This window comes from Erinaceus europaeus, chromosome 11, assembly GCF_950295315.1.
Source record: "Erinaceus europaeus chromosome 11, mEriEur2.1, whole genome shotgun sequence".
NCBI lineage: Eukaryota > Metazoa > Chordata > Mammalia > Eulipotyphla > Erinaceidae > Erinaceus > Erinaceus europaeus.
The window spans coordinates 80,146,980-80,161,427 of record NC_080172.1 but is presented as its reverse complement, the minus strand read 5'-3'; the positions used below and the strand labels follow the sequence as shown (position 1 = coordinate 80,161,427).

The window sequence follows — 14,448 nt, the reverse complement described above, 5'->3', positions numbered from 1 at the left end:
CAGGTCAACTATCTTCCCAGTCCCTAGTTTTTTAATTTTTCTTTTAAAAAATATGCATTTATTTTTCTTATCTGACAAGAGATAAAAACTGAGAGAGAAGAGAAGATAGAGAGAAAGCACTGCTTCAATACTAGTGAAGTTTCTTTCCTGGGAGAAAGTTTCCCAGCTGAGAGGAATCTTGAACCCTCGTCCTTCTGCATTGTAACATATGCATTAAATCAGGTGTACTACCGTCCCCAAACTCTGGAGATTTTCTAAGCTCTTTAAGAAGTGTATTGAGGGGGTGGGGTAGTGGCGCATGGGTTAAGCGCACGTGGCGCGAAGTGCAGGGACCAGCGTAAGGATCCCGGTTTCGAGCCCCCGGCTCCCCACCTGCAGGGCAGTCGCTTCACAGGTGGTGAAGCAGGTCTGCAGGTGTCTGTCTTTCTCTCCCCCACTCTGTCTTCCCCTCCTCTCTCCATTTCTCTCTGTCCTATCCAACAACGAACAACATCAACAATGGCAATAATAATAACCACAACAAGGCTACAACAACAAGGGCAACAAAAGGGGAAAAATGGCCTCCAGGAGCGGTGGATTCATGGTGCAGACACCGAGCCCAGCAATAACCCTGGAGGGGAAAAAAAAAAGAAATTAAAAAACAGAGAAGTGTATTGAGAATTCACTGTTTAATATGGTCCAACATTTTCCCTTTTATTTGCTTAATGTTTCCAAATTTACCACTTTATCACTAATATTGTGGCATTACTCTTGTTAGATTCTGGATTTAGAATCACTCAGATTTAGAATCATTCTTTAGGGTCATATTTTATTTATTTATTTATTCCCTTTTGTTGCCCTTGTTTTATTGCTGTAGTTATTGTTGTTGTTATTGATGTCGTCGTTGTTGGATAGGACGGAGAGAAATGGAGAGAGGAGGGGAAGACAGAGAGGGGGACAGAATGATAGACACCTGCAGATCTGCTTCACTGCTTGTTAAGTGACTCCCCTGCAGGTGGGAAGCTCGGGGCTTGAACTGGAATCCTTCCACCCATCCTTGTGCTTCGTGCCACATGCGCTTAACCTGCTGCGCTACCTCCGGACTCCCACGGGTCATTTTTTTGTTTTAATTTCTGACATGGCTTTATATATTAGTCTTTTGTCTGATGTGAAATTCTAATACATTTCTATTCCTACATTCATTTGAAATCTTATTTCCCGTTTTTTCATGCTGTATTTTTGAGGTATAGGACCTTCTGTGCTCAGTTTTCCTGGGTACACAAAAATGAATACATTGGCCCAGTCTAAAAGACCTTGCCAATTAATAGAGGAAGAAAAATGCACATAATTTAAAAAGTAGTCTAGGACTACTAAGTCTAAGGAGAAAAGGCTAAATTGATAGTGTAAACCCTAGGGTAGCAAGATGTTCTTCTAACTGTTACAGCCATCAAAGATTTTATGGAGGCAGGGGCATTTGATATAGAGATGATAACTGAGAAGGTAGTAAGAGAACATTCTATCACAGCAAGGAGACCAGATCCAAAGATACAACTGTTCCTTTGGGTAGATCATAAAGCACGCAGTGAGAAGTGTGGAATATTTCACTTGGCAAAACTCACACAAAGTTTTTGTAGTGTTAGACTAAAGTCCTAAGTCTAGAAATTGTAAATGGTATGTTTCCCTTCACATAGAGGACAATTAAAATGTTTTTTCTTTTGTTATTGCCCTTCTTCTATTTCCTATATATGTTACATACTTAAAAATATACTGACATGGTATTGTGGGGTATTTTGTCCATATTTTAATTCAAGGTACTAAATGAATGAAGGAAGGGATATAATAGATCAATGAAGAGAGAAATAAAATGTGGGAATGTGAACATTGAGGTAAATAGAATGAAGTTATTGTTTTCATGTATGTGCCCCACACGAGTAACAGTAAGCACAAAGGAATATGAACATGATGTTTATACAAAATTTGAACACCAGAAATTTCTTCTTCTATAAAGAGTATGACCAAATGCTAGATATTTTATTTTATTTTGCATTGGAATGACTAGCCTTCTAACTTATCCTCCTTGTTTTACTCTTACTTCCACATTACTCCATCAGAATTAACCTTATTTTTTAAGGAATTCATTTATTTATTATGAGAAAGATAGGGGGAGAGAGAGAGAGAGAGAGGGAGATAGAGAGATAGATAGATATCAAGTACCACACATCATTCTGGTACATATGCTGCCAGGATTGAACTTGGGGCCTCATACTTGAGACTCCATTGCTTTATCCACTGTGCCGCCTACTGGACCACCAGAATCAACTCTTCAAATTGAAATTATAGAAGTTATTTCACTGGCTCCAAACTCTCCAGTGATTTCCTACTTTGCTTAGATAAAAATACTTCCCAACTTCTATGAAGCATCTTTGATCATGCTCCTACTTGATTCTTCAATCCTTTTTCTTATCCTGTATGCTTTATTCCCCTATTTTAAGGTGTTATTTTTTCCCTTTTCAAGTGTATCTATCTCACTTCATATTTAAAGATCAAGTACAATGACTCAGTGGTGAAGTCACTTACAGTGATTCCCTATTCCTGGATTGATTGGTCCCAATGTCTTCACATAACTGATTTTTATTCTTAATAGTTTAGCTCAGGTGTCATCTTATCAAAAAGTCCAGTAAGACTTTTGCATCCTCAGTATGGTCTAAAGGATTTCTTACTCTTCTCTTTTTATTATACTCTTCATAGAAACCACCTAATAAGCATTGTCACTATCATAAACTTCACTTATTGGTGTGTCTTCTACCACTGAAATGTATCCACACAAGGACAGATCTTTTACCTATGACTTTAACTAGGATTGAGTATCTGGAATGCTATCAATATCTGCTAATTAAATGAAGGTATATAGTGTCTTTACTCATTTCCTAAAATCATTATTAAACTCTTATAAAGAATTTTTCCTAGGCATTTTTTAATTTTTTTATTTATAAAATGGAGATATTGGCAAGACCATAGGATAAGAGGGATGTTATTCCACACAAAATCCACCACCAGAACTCCCTATCCCACTCCACCCCCACCCCGAAAGCTTTGCTATTCTTTATCCTTCTGAGAGTATGGACCCAGATCATTATGGAGTGCAGAAGGTCTGGCTTCTGTAATTGCTTCCCCAATGAACATGGGCATTGGCAGGTCTATCCATACTCCTAGACTCTCTTTCTCTTTCCCTAGTGGGGTAGGGCTCTGGGAATGCAGGGTTCCAGGACATATTGGTGGGGTCCTCTGCCCAGGGAAGTTCAGCATCATGGTAGCATCTGGAACCTAGTGGCTAAAAAAGAGTTAAGATATAAAGCAGAACAAACTGTTGACTAATCACAATCCTAAAGACAAGAATATTGCAGATGAAGACTTGGGGTCTCCATTTTGGAAAAAGCTATAGGTCTATTTAGGCACTTCTTTGATTGTTGTTATATCTTCACTCTTTTGCTTCTTCCATTCTGTTACCCTCAACTTCCCTGGTGGTCTAGCGGTTAGGATTCGGCACTCTCTCATTCTGTTACCCTCATCATTTACTTGAACATGCAATCTATTTATTGCTTGTTGACCTAAAGATCATTAAATCTGTTTGCCTACAATGCATTCTCTTATCTTTGACATTCTTGGAATGGTCTTTGTTACTTGTGTGGCTCAGAAATTCTTTTTTTTTTTTATTTTCCCTTTTTGTTGCTTTTGTTGCTTTTCAATGTTGTTGTAGTTATTATTGCTGTTGTTGATGTCGTGTTTGTTAGATAGGACAGAGAGAAATAGAGAGAGGAGGGGAAGACAGAGAGGGGTAGAGAAAGAGAGACACCTGCAGACCTGTTTTACTGCCTGTGAAGTGACTCCCCTACAGGTGGGGAGACAGGGGCTCGAACCGGGATGCTTATATGGGTCCTTGCACTTTGCACCATGTGCGCTTAACCTGCTGTGCTACCGCCTGACTCCCTCAGAAAGACTTCTGATTCTCATGAAAATCTGGTGATTTCTCCCTCTGATTTTAGTTTAGGTTTCACTTGCTACCACATATGACAATGAGATAGGGAGAGAGGGAGAGCGGGAGAGAGGGAGAGAGAGAGAGAGAGAATTTTTCATATATATTTTTCCATCAGGAACATTATTCATCTTTGTGACCCTCTCTAGTCAAAGTACAAATCCTTAAATCTACAAATGCTCTGAAGACCTATAGGGCTGTTCCATCAGGCAAAACTGTAGCCAACTTGTACAAGTGTAATTTACTACTGGACTCTGTTTGTTTTTATTTATGCCCTACATGAGAAAAAAAAAAGGGGGACAACTATATGAGATTGATTTGTAGGCAGATTTGATTCTAAGAGAGTGAGTCAAATAACTTAATTCAGTTGTAGTATCTTCAGCAATCAAATAGATATTATATTTTCCTGTGAAAATCTAAGTAAAAAATATATGGGTCACACAGTCCAGAATTAATCACTACTTCATGGAAACACTCAATTAATGTTTGTTATTATTATTTAGAACACTATTGAATATAGACATTGCCAACACCAAAGATATGTTTGACATCATGTTAATGTGCCCTATGCTTTAAATAAGGCACCAATACTTTTGAGCCATGCTTTTACTTATGTGCTAGATTGTTTAAAATAAATTTCACCGTATGTTTTAAGCTTGCACTGAAATATGTCAACAGTCGATTGACAAGAAAAAAAAAGTCATCAGATGAATATCAAAAAATAACATTAATGAGCTACTAAAGCTAAAATTACAGGAACTTATAAAATTGGTTAAACATAAAAACCATTAAACTGTTTACTGAAGCTTCACAGATATACTGCAGCTAATGAGCATTTCTGCTATTTAAATAAGTCCAAATTGAACACACATTACATGGATACATAATTAGTCATGGCAGTCAAACACACATAGACTTACTTTTAAGGCTCTATTTAGGGAATCTTTTCCATTTGATTTATTTTGTTAATTAAAATATTTTTTCAGTGTTCACTTATATTTTAATAATATTGTTTTTGTAAGAAGTATAATTTACTACTGGCTTTCTATTTGTTTTTATTTATGTTTTAAATGCAGCAAATGGGAATTTTATAGTAATCATTTTTCTTAACACTTTTTTGTAATTACTAATATTATGCTTGATGGTATGAGTAACATTTTTAAAAAGTGCTTTCAGGGCTAGGAGATAGGTTCCTGAGGTTCCTGAGGCTACAGGTTCAATCCCAAGCACCATGTTAAGCTTGAGCCTCACAATGTTCTGTCCACTATTTTACCTTTTCTCTCTCATAATCAATAAGAAAATATTTTAATTAAAATAATAAGATGTACTTTCACTAGGAAGTATTTGGAAAATATTCCTGTATCCTTTTTTTTCCTGCTTTCTCCTAATCAAGAAGTATTAAGTGCTCAAATATGCATAGAATTATGATGATTATGGTCTAGACCACATTAAAGGATGATCTATTCCATCAGTGAGTTTATAGTCTTAAGTAGATGTTATCATTGAATATAAATAAGCACACCAAAGTGGAGTACTTGGAAATCCAACAGAGAATTTAAAAACAATCCCCATATATTTCTTTCAAGGACATTGACCTCCTTGAGGAGATTTCTTCCAGATAAAATGAAATCAAATCCTCAAGGAGTTTAGAGTTTTAAATAGATGGAATTATTTCAGAGAAATAAGCAAATCAAGGTGAAGTGCTTGGAAAATTTTAATTCTAAATTGATTAGTTGGTCAGTTTAGGAAATGAGAATGAGATCCCTATTGAATTTAAGTAAAACAGAAGGAATTGCTCCAGAATATTGACATCTATCCTTTGTATTTAACTTGGTGAGCCTAAGACTGGGTTTGGAGGGAAAGGCAATTAAAGCTGTGCTTTTGCATGGTCTGAGCTCCACAAGCTTATGCAATTTTTCACTATTTAACCATAGTTGCAGGATATTAAAATAGTTAATTAAAATAATTCTTCCAGGTGCCTGTATTTCCCTAGTCAGGGTGTCATTTCAACGACTTTTATTTTAAAAAGAAAATGTTTGGGTCTTCTTAGTGAACAGACTCCCTATTTATGTAACTAAGATGTACAAGGAAAATAATTAATTGACAGGAGTGTATGAGTGTTAAATAAATGCAGGAGACTGTATAAGAGCTAAATAAATGCAGAAGACAAATGATTACATTTTTCAAAGAACATTTATTGTAACTTGATATATCAATTATTGTTCTAGATTCTCAGAAACTAGTACTGGTACCCCTTACCTCTTTACATCCTTAATAGATAAGGATAACTACTTCCTGACATAATGCCCTATAATGATCAATTACAGGAAAATGATAAGTGGTTGTGAGTAATTAAAAAGAAATGCTGTGGAGGGGAGTGGGTGGAATAAAACTCTTTTCACAGACAAGACCTGAATTCTGTAAGTTTGTATCTTTAAGACCAGATGATATTAGATCCCTTCATTATTACTCTCATGATCCCTAGCAGCAAACTTTTTTTTTTCCTTTTTGCTTCCAGGGTTATTTCTGTGGCTTGGTGCCTACACTATGAATCCACTGCTCCTGGCAGGATGTATTTTATTTTATTATTATTTTTTAATTTTATTCCATAGGACAGAGAGAAAGAGAGAGAGGAGGATAAGATAGAAAAGGGGAGAGAAAGATAGACACCTGCAGACATGCTTCACCACTTGTGAAGTGACCCTCCTGCAGCTGGGGTGTCAGAGGCTCGAACCAGGATCCTTGCATGCGTCCTTACACTTAGTATGTGTTTAACCTGACCGTCATAAAACTATTGTTTAATCACTTTATTGGTTGCTACATAAGTATTTTTCCTTTCTCTTTTTTTGTTTGTTTTCAGTGGGACTATCACTAAAGTTCACTATTGCCTGTGCCACAAGTCCACCATACCTGGTGGCAAATTTTCCCCCTTTTTCTTTGATAGATCAGTAAATAGAGGAAAGGAATTTTAGAGACAGAAAGGAGAGACACCTCAGGCACTGCCTCCCTGTTCATGATGCTTCTCGCCTTCAGGTGGTAACCTGGAACTTGAACCCGGGTCCTTGCACATGATAGTATGTGCACTTACCTGATCTTCCATTATCTGGCCCCAAGTACAATTTTTTTCTTTGGATTTTTTATTTTATTTTTTTCGGGGTTTTAAAAAATTTTTATTTATAAAATGGAAACACTGACAAGACAATTGGATAATAAGGGGTACAATTCCACACAATTTCCACCACCAGAACTCCATATCCCATCCCATTCCTCCTGATAGCTTTCCTATCCTTTTTTTTCCTTTTTAAAAATTGTTATTTATTTATAAAAAGGAAACATTGACTAATCCATAGGATAAGAGGGGTACAACTGGGAGTTGGGCACTAGCGCAGCGGGTTAAGTGCAAGTGGCGCAAAGTGCAAGGAAGGACATGCATAAGGATCCCGGTTCGATCCCCTGGCTCTCCACCTGCAGGGGAATTGCTTCACAAGCTGTGAAGCAGGTCTGCAGGTGTCTATTTTTCTGTCCCCATCTCTGTCTTCCCCTCCTGTCTCCATTTCTCTCTGTCCTATCCAACAACAACGGCATCAATGACAACAACAACTACAACAATAAACAAGGGCAACAAAAGGGAATAAACAAATAACTATTTTAAAAAGAGGGGTACAGCTCCACACAATTCCCATCACCAGAACTCTGTATCCCATCCCCTCCCCTGATAGCTTTCCTATTCTTTAACCCTCTGGGAGTATGGACCCAAGGTCATGGTGGGATGCAGAAGGTGGAAGGTCTGGCTTCTGTAATTGTTTCCCCACTGAACATGGGCGTTGACAGGTAGATCCATACTCCCACCCTGCCTTTCTCTTTCTTATTTCCTCATGATAGATATCTGTGTGCCACCAAGTGAAGACTCCCTCAACTATCATTCACTGGCTCCCCAACACCTCTCAGTCCCAACCAGCAACCCCTTTAGACTCCTCAGTTCTGCTGTAATGGGCCACAGTTAGTCTAAGTTTCACTCTGTATTTTTTCTTCCTTTTGATTTTTAAGTTCCACCGATGAGTGAAGTCTTCAGGGTTTTGTCCTTCTCCTTCTGTATTATATCATTGTTATTATGATTCTTTCAAGAGTTGGTTGTTTGCCTGTTTGTTTTTCTCTTGCCCCCATATCAAGGATGAGTAGAAAGGAAAGCTTTGGAATCAGAAATAACTGCAACTTCTTAGCTATGTTTACAGTGATACTGCTTTAAAAAAATGTTTTGCCATCTAAATGAGTTATTAATATTTAGAAAAATTCAGTATTTTTCCTTTCTTATACAAGTGGTGAATAAATATAAATTACTTTCCTTATCATTTGGGCTTAGCTGAGAAGGATATGAATGAAACGTAAAAAGTTAACTAAGAGAGCATATCCATTGGGTTAATAGGCAGAATGTGGTAACTGATTGAATGTTGAAGTAATTAGGGGAAAAAAGTAAACAGCAAAATGACTCACCTGGATAGTGTGCATGTTTTGTTATGTGTGCAATCCAAGTATAATTCTGTCCCCCCAAAATACTTGCGTGCGACACACACACACACACACACACACACACACACACACACTCACTCTGATGTTTTATTGTGATGGTCTTTCTTAGGTGTCTCTCTTTTTAAAAATATTGATTTACTTATTATTGGTAGAGACAGAAATTGAGGGGGAGGGGGAGAAAGGGAGAGAGAAAGAAAGACATCTGCAACCCTCTTTAACCATTTGTGAAGCTTTCCTCAGCAGGTGGGGCCCAGAGGCTTGAACCTGAGTCCTTGTGCACTGGAGTGTGTGCATTTAGCCAGGTGCACCACTGCCTGGCCCTCTTTTTTAGTTTTGGGCACATTTAATTTAATATTAAGAATGCAATACAAAAGGTCAGGTACAATGAAGAAAGGAAAACACTCCCCGTGACACCAAAGACAATTCTCTTTCAACATGTACCTGTTGAATGGATGGGGATTTAATAGATTTCACTACTGGAAAAGGAAGGAAGAAAGAAAGAGAGAAAGAAAGGAAAATAAAAGAAAAAAGAATGCAGGGAATCCCATCACAGTCAATATCCTTATACAATATAGTTGTGAAATGAATGTTTATAATGCTTCAAACTGTGTAAGTCTACTTTGGTACCACACCATTAGGTTTGTACAACCCTCACTAAGATTATCTACAAGTATTATCGAGCATTCAAGAAACAAACGTTTGATTAAAACTATAGTGAATTAAGACTCCATCAAGTAACACAGATCCCAGCACTATGTGGTTTCATATTTAACTACTTGTACTGACAGCTATTATTTGATTCACTAGTAACTATTAAGTATGTTCTTAGCAAATAAACCTTTGGAAGAAAAATTCACCTCATTTGAGTTTTGACCCAGAAATTTCAACAATCACGGAGTCCACAGTCATATTGGTCAAACAGATAAATAGTTGTTTAGGTCATTATGCTCAAGGTTAAGAGTGATGAATATTTCACTTTTGCGTTTTACTGGAATTTGACATGTTCAATTCATGATTCAAATCTCTAGGTTTTCATTCCTCCACATTGTATGAAGACAGTGTGTTACAGACTGAAGACTTGAGTTTCAGTTTCTCCCTTTATTTTCTTCAAACAGAACATTTCTCAAGTGTCTACGTGTTGTAGAGTGAACTTTTGGAGAGATGGCCACTTTTCAGAATAGTTCAGGCCATCAGGCCTCTGAAGCAAGAGGCAGAGGAAGAGAAGAATGCTACCAGTCAGGCGTAAAATTCCAGGCACTCAGTTCATTTTGGGCTTGTTCTAGTTTGTCTTTAGTCTGTTCCAGTTCACCTTTCATTTTCAGGAAAAACAAGTTGATTGTTGAATCTACCATTATTGATCTCAGTTGGGCAACACTGGGCTGTTGGACTAGTTTGAGGTACTAGATTTGAGTAGTACACCCTTGCGTCTCCTGTTTCTTGGTGGCCAGTAGCATTTACAAGGATGTTCTCCTTGCGTGCAGACTCTTGCTATTGTTTTAGCTTTTCTTCATACACCCTCCCTCCCTCAAGCCAGTTACATCATTAGAGTTCAGGTACTTGCTCTCCAGAGCTTGCACATAGGCTTCATACTGCTTCCATCTTAGAATTAACTTATATCGTGTCATAACCTTGAAATCTGTTTCACCCAGTCGAACCTTTTTGGGAAGAGGCTGCTCACTGATCATCTTGATTCCTCTGCTACTGGCACTACCCAGTCCCAGAGGGGTAGGCCGCATTGCCCAGGCTGCCACACAGCTCTGCTCCTCTGCCTTTGTCTCTAATCAGAAAAAAAATCTGCCCAGAATGGTGAAGCCCCAGCAGTAGTGACTATGTCTGTGTCTGTGTCTGTGTCTATGACGTGTCCATATCTATGCATAGTGTGTATGCCAAGTTTTTAAAAACACATTTCTAGTTCATTTAAGAAGGAAGAATTAGGGGAAAAGCAATAATGAAGATTTAAAAAAATCATCGAAAGAGATGAGAAAACAACAAAGAACTCTGGGGAAGGAGGGCAAAGAGGGTGCTAGGGATGGAGGGGATTTTTCAGATCCTGGTACAAGATGATGGACCTAATTTGGGAGTGAGAGTGTTCTGCAGACACTTATCTTGGTGAGATGAGAAATTATACTTATGTACCAATAACTATATACACTCCCCCAAATGAAGTGATGATGGGTATATACCCAGTAGGTTTGCAGTTTTGACTATGAGAAAATAAGTGAGTTCCTGTATATCCTCTAGATTCATTATGAAACTTAAGAACAGAAAAAAAAAAAAAGAAGAAAAAAAATAAAAGAATGGGCCATGGATGGTTTTAGAAGAGTAGATAAAGTCCAAGTAGTGATCACAATCATTTGGAGCAAGAGGGAGCTTACAGGATAAACTTTTGATCTCTGTGTTAAATGTGGAGACTAAGAAGGGACACTAAAGCATCCAGACTCAGATCTCTAGCACACAGTTCAAAGTGTTAGAATTAAATAATTCAAATTGGTATTTGAGGGCATTTTGGTAGAAATGAAGTGAAAAGGAACAAGGTGATTATGATTTGTGACAGAGAAAGTGTGATAGAATGAAATTAAGGTGAAGAAAGATGAATATGGGAGGAGAAACAGGAGTCCACTGACATTTGAAAGATAAAGAGTTCACATAAAGAAGCATTTTGCATATTAAGATAGATTAAAAATTAATGTGGACAACTAATTGAATGTGAAGGAAGACAAAAAGATATTGGACAGAAGTCACATAATTTGGTTACCATGGAGAATATATTTTCATTCAAGGGACAAACTGAAAGAACTAAGTTTATGGTAGAGGGCGGGGGGGGGGGGACCATGCAAAAATAATTTTTTGTCCAGAGAGATGTACTAGTGATAGTGCACTAGATATTCCTGACTAAGGCTCAAAATCTCCAGTGCCACCTTAAACCAGAAGTGAGCAATGTAGTGGTATCTTTCTCTCTCCTCTTCTTGTGTTTCATTAAAATAAATAAATCTTTAAGAAAATAAAGTTTTTCAAAGTAAGAGCTGAGAATATAACAAATGAAATAACCTAAAAAGAGTTGATACTTGATGCCTTAGTAGGAAGGAATAGAATTCAAGGGTAAAATTTTGAAAGAATTTACATAAGGAAATAATGAATCTACATCCACTGTGTTTAGGAATGAATAGTGTGTTCAGTAGGAGATACAATGTCAAAACTCATGTCATGTGTACTTGATATACCTAGTTGAAGGAGTTCTCTGATTCTAACCCTCCCTTATCGCAGTTTACTCTTATTAAACAGAAGTTTGATTTCCTGACCCTGTTATTTGAATATATTTGCTCTTGCTGGGAAAGTGCTTTCAGGTCTGAATTACCAATCTTATTGTCTCAATTTTCATTTTTATTTCATTGTTATTTATTTTTTTGACGAATAAGCTATGTAAAATTCAACAAGTACAGCAATGAATTCATCCATATTTTCAGGTTACCTTTTTATTATAAATGTTGAAATTTTCCCCTCTCTCAACTCTTATACTACTCAGACTCTCCAAAAGTACTAATGATTCTTCATTATGATTTCTGTTGCATGGTGTGTTTTTTGTTTATGGAGAGATTAATTCATATTTATGTACTAGAATATAACATTCTTGTCATCTTTTATAAATACGGAGAAATATACTTGTCATATGCTTGTGGGTTTCTCTTCTACATATATGACAGCACAGCTACATCAGTTTAATTGACCTTGGCAATCTGCATCTGCTTGTGATGTATCCCTGAGGGACGGTTTCTGCAATTTTAAGCTGTGGCTTATTGAAGAACTTGTGTGTCACAATACAATTAAGTCTATATAAAAAAATCATTTCATGCATAACACTAAATTGACTAAAAGTCCCTATTTCAAAACCATTTCTGGTTTTAAAGCTACCTCAGAGTGTCTTTGTTTTTTAAGTAAGCTCATTGGAACATAGTAGTAATTAAAGCAGAAAATTAGCATAAATCTTGAATGTTTGGTATGAATTAAGGCTGTATTTGTTCTTTTTAAAGACTGCATAAAATTCTAGGCACCATATCATTTAACACATTTCTCTCCCATTTGCAGAATTATATAGGCTGTGAATAAGCATATTTTAGAGTTCTTTTTTAAGTTTTTTTTTCTCTGATTCAACTATGGAGCTACTATACACATCCTGTGATCTCTTATCAAGATGTAATCCCATGGAAATCTGTGGGAAAGCAATGCATGATCATAACAAAAATCTCTCTCAAACCAGATTTTTTTATAAACAAAAATAAAAATATAGTCTTTCTATTTAATATTCATTTTACACTTCATAGGAAATAGCAAGCAGTTATTTGGTTAGTAAATGTAAATATACATTTTTCATTCACTTATGCTTTACTTCCAAATTAGATAAAAGCAGAACATATCTGCTTCTGTTTGATTTTTATTGTCCCTCAAGTTAAATTTATCAGAAGATATATAAGAAAATTGTGAGTGATTTTTAGAGGAATTGTTGCCATCATGAGGGGGATGAAAATCTTCCCCATAAGACACATTAAATAAGCTCCTTTCTGATAATTATGAATAAAATACACATAAAATTTTCTACTGAATTGTTAATTTTGTTTAAAAAAATAATACTCTGGAGCTTTAAAATATGGCTAGATAATAAAAAAAACCCTGTGTTTCAAAAAACCCATTAAAATTCATTAAATATTTTTAGATTCATAATCAGGTTCAATGAAGTTTAAAAAGCAAACAAAACAAGTTAAATAAATCTCATAGACATATAGAAAGACATATATTTGGTTGGTGAAATATCTCACTTTGATAGTGCACTGCTTTGCCTTGTGTGCAATCTAAGTTTCAACCCTGCTCCTTTCACTGTAGGAAGCAGTTATCTAATACCTGTTGTTTACGTTGCTCTTACTTAAAAGGAGTCTCAAACTCTGTGAGGCCTAAAGCTTATGTGGTTAGAGGATGCCTTTAAAGTAAGGAAGAAAAATTTACAGATTGAAACTTGGCGTAACACCATGAAAGAAACCTGTACAAATGAAGGATGCTAACACTTAAGCTTCAGTAAATTCATGGTACAGACATATGTATGTTTGATTTTAATTTAATTAGCTGCTGTTGAAGAAAATAACGTAGAATCCTTAATTCAATTTTAAAGCAAAATCTTCACTAGAGTGAAATCTGTGTTGATATTCAAGGTTATTACTTCAAAATGAGCAAAATATTGTATGAAAGGTATCTAATCTAGTAAAGGAATATTGATTTTCTTCTCATAAATGATCTTTATTTCAGATTTTTACACTAGATAAAGTTGCATCAAAGTCTCATATAGATAAGGCCATTCGTTGTAAAGAAAACAAGTAGTTATTTATAAAATTCATTGCATAAGCCAGCCAATGATGGTATTACAGTTACCATTAGAGTAGGTCAAATGTATGAGTGCTGCTCTCTCTTGGTTCATATGTGTTATATAAAGAAACAAAGCAAAGGGACAAGCAAAGTAAAGTGAAAATCCACCCTTAGACTTGAACAGTAGAAATGGGGTTACCAGAGATAACTTTTTATTGCTGGGGGAAGTGGGGAAAGGGTTTGTCAGACTAGAAGGGAACCAGTAGATTTTAATGGAGGCAATAGACATTTTAAGAGTGGGTATGGAGGGGCCGGATGGTGGCACACCTGGCTGAGAGCACATGTTACAGTGCACAAGGACCCAGGTTTGATCCCCTGGTAACCACCTGTAGGGGGAAAGCTTCACAAGTGGTGAAACAGGGCTGTAGGTGTCTCTCTGTCTCTCTCTTTCTATCATCCCCTTCCCTCTCAATTTCTACCTGTCTCTATCCAATAAATAAATAAAGATTGTGGGTTGCATAGCGGGGGAAAGAGAAAAGACCAGGAATTTGTGGCGGTTT

At 36.5% G+C, this 14,448-nt stretch overlaps 1 protein-coding gene and 1 pseudogene across 1 annotated transcript in view; one reads left to right on the top strand and one right to left on the bottom strand.

The window, feature by feature from the left end:
* Positions 1-14,448, top strand: part of DPYD (dihydropyrimidine dehydrogenase) — a 944,675-nt gene that overhangs the window by 397,072 nt on the left and 533,155 nt on the right. The window lies entirely within an intron of this gene.
* Positions 9,769-10,224, bottom strand: LOC103116996 (pre-mRNA-splicing regulator WTAP-like; annotated as a pseudogene).